We start from the raw sequence: 6608 nt of genomic DNA, 5'->3' as shown, positions 1-6608 counted from the left end.
TAGAAGTTTGTTGTTGTTGTTGTTTTTACCCTTCCAGTTTTCAGGGCTTTTCACTATCTTCCTATTGTCAGTTTCAAGTTTATTCATTGTGATCTGAGATTAGGCATTGTAATTTCTACTTGTATGTTTGTTAAGGTGTATTTTATGGTCCAGAATGTGGTTTGATTTGGCTGGTGTTTCATGTGGGCTGGAGAGCAAAATGTATAATTGTATAGATGCGAATTAAATACAGCTAATTAGTATTAGCACAATGGTGTCAGACTAATTAAATTAAGAAAAAATTTGTTTTTGCATTTTTCTTTCACTTATTCTTTGTCAAATACTCATCATGACTTTATGTCGATCTGTTTTCTGAGCTGTGTTATTTTCTTTTTCCTCTGAGGCATTCCTTTTAATAGTTCTTGCAGGGCAGGCATACTGTCAAAGAATACCTCAATTTTTGTTGAGAAAGTCTTGATCTCTGCTTCACATTTGAAGGATAATTTTACTGAATACAGAATTTTTAGGTGGGTGGTTTTTATATTTCAATGCTTTAAATATTTTGCTGCATTTTTTGTTAGATTTCTTAGCAATGTCTGATAAATTCCATGCTTGCTCCTAAAGAGCTAAGGTGTTTTTTTTGTTTGTTTGTTTTGTTTTTGTTATCTACTTTTATTTTTATTTTTTTTTTAATTTTTTATTGTTGGTTATTCAAAACATTACATAGTTCTTGATATATCATATTTCACCCTTTGATTCAAGTGGGTTATGAGCTCCCATTTTTACCCCATATACAGATTGCAGAATCACATCACTTACACATCCATTGATTTACATATTGCCATACTAGTGTCTGTTGTGTTCTGCTGCCTTTCCTATCCTCTACTATCCCCCCTCCCCTCCCCTCCCCTCCCCTCCCCTCTTCTCTCTCTGCCCCCTCTACTGTCATTCATTGTCCCCCTTGTATTATTTTTCCCTTTCCCCTCACTTCCTCTTGTATGTACTTTTGTATAACCCTGAGGGTCTCCTTCCATTTCCATGCAATTTCCCTTCTCTCTCCCTTTCCCTCCCACCTCTCATCCCTGTTTAATGTTAATCTTCTTCTCATGCTCTTCAACCCTACTCTGTTCTTAGTTACTCTCCTTATATCAAAGAAGACATTTGGCATTTGTTTTTTAGGGATTGGCTAGCTTCACTTAGCATAATCTGCTCTAATGCCATCCATTTCCCTGCAAATTCTATGATTTTGTCATTTTTTAATGCAGAGTAATACTCCATTGTGTATAAATGCCACATTTTTTTTTATCCATTCGTCTATTGAAGGGCATCTAGGTTGGTTCCACAGTCTTGCTATTGTGAATTGTGCTGCTATGAACATCCATGTAGCAGTGTCCCTGTAGCATGCTCTTTTTAGGTCTTTAGGGAATAGACCGAGAAGGGGAATAGCTGGGTCAAATGGTGGCTCCATTCCCAGCTTTCCAAGAAATCTCCATACTGCTTTCCAAATTGGCCGCACCAATTTGCAGTCCCACCAGCAATGTACAAGTGTACCCTTTTCCCCACATCCTCGCCAGCACTTGTTGTTGTTTGACTTCATAATGGCTGCCAATCTTACTGGAGTGAGATGGTATCTTAGGGTGGCTTTGATTTGCATTTCTCTGACTGCTAGAGATGGTGAGCATTTTTTCATGTACTTGTTGATTGATTGTATGTCCTCCTCTAAGAAGTGTCTGTTCAGGTCCTTGGCCCATTTGTTGATTGGGTTGTTTGTTATTTTATTGTCTAATTTTTTGAGTTCTTTGTATACTCTGGATATTAGGGCTCTATCTGAAGTGTGAGGAGTAAAGATTTGTTCCCAGGATGTAGGCTCCCTATTTACTTCTCTTATTGTTTCTTTTGCTGAGAAAAAAACTTTTTAGTTTGAGTAAGTCCCATTTGTTGATTCTAGTTATTAACTTTTGTGCTATGGGTGAGGTGTTTTTTTTTAAATAGAACTTCTTTCAATTTATTTTTCTTTATATTTGGTTATCCACATTTTGAATATGGTATGCTTAAGGTATTGATATTTTTTACATTTATACTGATTGATGTTTTATGAGATTTCTATAAAGATCCGATGAACATGGTAAAGAAAATTAGGATTTATAAGTTAGGTATAGAGCTATCAAATAGATATGGTCCATGATGGAACATGGTAATTTGAAATGTTCCAATTACTACATATAAAATGCTGGAAATCATAGTAACTATGAGTGGTAATGGCTATATTAATTAATTTGACCATGGTGATTAATACATGATACATACATGATAAGTGCACATATATCTGTGTGTATACATACATATAATCGTTTTGCATACCTGAATATATATAGTTTTATGTGCTGATTAAACATTTTAAAGTAAAAAATAAAAATCAACAAATTTAATTAATTTTAATAATGTAATTTGACTCAAATATAAAAATGATTATTTCAGTACATAATCGGTGTTTTATGACTAATTGTATCCCTTCTTTTATTTTAATTCTTTGGTACCTGTTGTTTACTTTGCATGTATAGTCCATCTTAACTCATACTAGCCACATTTCAAACATTCAATGATCATATGTGGCCAGAAGTAACTATATTGAACAGTATATATCTATACATTTTTATGTGTTAATAGTTCATAGTACAGGGGCTGGGGATGTGGCTCAAGCGGTAGCGCGCTCGCCTGGCATGCGTGCGGCCCGGGTTCGATCCTTAGCACCACATACAAACAAAGATGTTGTGTCCGCCGAAACTAAAAAAATAAATATTAAAATTCTCTCTCTCTCTCTTTAAAAAAAATTAATTCTGCATTTCCACCTCTTGTCTTTTTTTTAAAGAGTTCATAATGCAAATATTATTTCAAAATGCCAATTAACTGGTACTTTCTTGCTATATTCCCATGATTAAGTCAGGTTTGTGGGTGTTTACCAGGAAAATTTCAGATATAAAGTGTCATTTTCATACATCATATGAGTGGTACATATAGCTTCTTTGATGTAAAAGTGTTGTTTTTTAAATCCCAATCCATTATTTAATATATTGAAGAAAGTCAGTATACACAGTGGGAAGTTTTTGTTTAACTGTAGATATGAAATTCTAATTTGGATTTTTTCTTGCAACACTTTAGATATTTCACTGTACTCTTCATTTGCTTGCATATAATTTTAGAGGAAAGAAGAAATAAGTTGAAATAATTCATCTGTTTTTTTTTTTTTTTTTTTTAAGTTATGCTGAGGGTCAAACCCAGGGCCTCAGATATGCTAGGCATGTGTTCTATACCCCAGTGAGCTATAATTCTTAACTATACTCCAGTCCCTATAATTCTTAACGTTGTTCTCCATAGGTGCAGTATTTCTTCCATTAGACTTCTTTCAAGATTTTCTCTTTGTCTTTTGTTTTCTGTAGTTTGAGGTGGATATATGTAGGTGAAAAGTTTTTGATATTGTATCTGGCTGCTGGAGTTCATCTCTGCTTATATATAAGAAAGAGAGAGACAGAGAGGGAGAATTTTTGAGATCTGATTTAGTCAGCAGTTTTGCAGCTATGACCAAAAGATCTTACAAGAACAATTAGTGGATTTGGGGGCTCACTGTCTCAGAGCTCTCAGTCCAGGGACAGCTGGCTTCATTCCTCAGGTCTTGAGGTGAGGCAGGACATCATAGCAGAAGAGTGTGGCAGAGTGAAGTAGCTCACATGATGAAAGCAGAGAGGAATGTCGGTAGCCAGATACAAAATAATATCCTACAGACATGTCCCCAGGGACCTACCTCCTCCATCCATTCCCTACCTGCCTTCAGTTACCACCCAGTTAATCCCATCACTGGAATTAATCCATGGATTGGGTTAAGGCTCTCATATCCCAATCATTTCGTTCTTGCATTGTCTCACACATGAGCTTTTGGAGGACACCTCACATCCAAACCATAACAATTTCTGAATTCACATCTCCATGCTCTGTCTGTTTTTGCATTTCTGTTGTCTGCCTTTTATACTAGAGCCTTTGATGTATCTGAATCTGGTTCTGCTACTTGCTTCTTCTCTTCACACTGTTATGTATTTCTTGCTTTAATCCTTATTATACATTTTTTCATTGAATGATGAACACTTATTAATAGACTTAAAGTACATAAGGCAGATAGTGTGAAAATTGTTGCTAGTCTGTCTCAGGCTTGGAATTTCTTGAAGGTTTGTTCGCTGTCCATGCAAGGAGTTTAAGTTACTCCTTGGTTCTTACCTTTGTATCCTGTCTTGATTTTGACCTATTTTGAATATTCTTGTTCAGGGAGTCTGGATCTTTCAATCACTTAAGTTGTAGCCCACTATACTAGAGCTCCATTTTCTGATTCCTGAGTAAGTTCATCACTTTCCAAATGCAGCTGAACAAAGGGCATCAGAGACTTAACCCTGAAAAAATATTCTACTGGGGAACCCAGGTTTTGGGAATAAGAGGGAAAATACTAGGACAGGAATTGGTTCATTTGACAGTATTTGGCAGGTGGCGGGTCTCAGGCCAGGAACTGAGCTTCAATGATGTAGCAGGTTTTCTCTGTTGATCCTGAGCTCAGAGCCTGCTGTTCCTATTTGTTTTTAATCTATGCTTCTCCCTTTTCATCCCCTCTTATTTGGGTTATCAGCTTTCTTGCACAAATTTCTAGATCTCAAATCACTGACCTACCCCCCCCACCCTTTTTTTGTAGTACTAAGGTTTTAACCCAGGGCCACATGCACACTAGGCAAGTGTCCTACCATTGAGTAGCATTCCCATCCCCAGCCCTGATCTAAACTTCCTGAAAACTTACATTTCATCTGAATAAAAGTTACTTTGGTGTTGCAATCATTTGAAGCATTTCAAATAAGTTGATTGTTTTTATCTGCGTTGTCTGTCCTGGAAAATTAGAATTTGTCATTACACAGCATGACAGCGCGCTAGGGATGTATTCATAGTTGGACCAGTATGGCAATATAATTGGGCGAGGAGATAATGTGGCCAAGAGAGACTTCTGCTTTAAATGTCTTCTCACAGCTGTAGGTCATACTGCCCCAGACAAGTGGTAGGGTGCAGCGGGCATGGGAAGAACAGGAACAGGGGCTGGTGAGCACCAGGGTAGGTGGTGAGCCCTGTGGTAGGCAGCAAGTCAGAGTGAGGAGCATCGAACAGAACACACTTGTAGGACAGATAATTAACTTGACAGCTTTATAGGATTGCTCTCCATCTGTCTCAGTTTGTTTTTTTTTTTTTTTTTGACCAATTACTTTCAATAATGATGGCAAGTCAGCTTCTACGACTGTGTTAGAGATTATAATGTCAAAAGGGCCTTTGTAATGTCTTCTGTGTCTTAGTAAACCTGTCCGCTGAGGTTACATTTTTTTCTAATTTCCATCAGGGAAACATGGAATGGTGCAGCTGGGCACAGACTCCAGGTTGTGGTGTGTGCTTTCAGATTGGCGAGATGTGCCATGCCCCGGCAGTACCATGGCTGCACAGTGCTAGTTGCCAAAGAACAGGCTCTCCTATTAATTTGGGTCCTGCTGATGTTTTAGTTGGATGTCATCCTGTAATCCTTTTGTGCTGTGCAGGAGACTGTTGGTAACTCTTACCTCCTTCCTTGGCAGGAAGTCTTGCTGATTGGTTAATGCCCATGTGGCCCAGTGATTAATCTCCCTGGAGCCTAACCATGGTGCCATTATTTTTTGTATTCAAAGAAGCTTCAGCAATCTTCCATTAGCTACTGACTTGAATTTATGATCTCTCATCTAGCGCTTTTGAATAGAAATTGTTAAAAAAAAAATAATTGTTTTTCTTGGAATCCTACTTTAAGCCAGGCATTAACCAGGATACTGAGCATTTAAGTTTCGGCCTTTCAGGAACTCACTGTCCAATACTGACTCCCTTATTTGAATTCATCTCTGATAGAATCTTGCTTATGAGGGAAGGATTCTGACTTACAACACAGCTGACTGTGAATTTTCTAGGATGTGGTAGGACCATATTTGTGATGCTACCCAGAACTTAAAGAAAATTCTAATAGTGCTAGTTTATCATGCAGTTCTTTTGGTTTACAATAAGATTCCCTCACCCTGGACTCAATTGAAGACAGGAATACCAGTTTTGCAGAAGATACTGTACATGCATTAGTTCTTCAAGGTGAGTGTTTTCCCTACCTGGGAGCTGAGGACTGGGCAGGCCAAACAACACGTCCAAACTCACCGGGAACCTAAGAAGCAGAGCAAAGATGCAATCCCATCTGTGTCTTGGAGATGGTCAAGTAGCCAGGCAAACACAAACATATTGCTGCCCCAGAGCTAGTTCTTCAGAGAAGGAAAGTCATTCCAAAGGGCTGCAGCTTAGTGGCTTTCATCTGGCAATGACTCTGCCCTCCAGGGATATATGGTAATGTCTGGAGACATTAGTGGTTGAATATCTAGTGAAGGCTATTTGACTACCCACATGTACAATACAGGCTCCACATGAAAGCATTAATTTCCTGGCCCCAAATGTCAATAAAGCCTAGTTTGTAAAGCGGTATTCTCAAGCATCAGAAATGGGCCTGGCCCAGGCGATCTGGAAGGCTTTCTTGAAGGAGAACTGGATGAGGA

The sequence above is a fragment of the Marmota flaviventris genome, chromosome 6 (genome assembly GCF_047511675.1).
Source record: "Marmota flaviventris isolate mMarFla1 chromosome 6, mMarFla1.hap1, whole genome shotgun sequence".
NCBI lineage: Eukaryota > Metazoa > Chordata > Mammalia > Rodentia > Sciuridae > Marmota > Marmota flaviventris.
The sequence above is the reverse complement of the archived record's forward strand: the minus strand, read 5'-3'. Positions refer to the sequence as shown.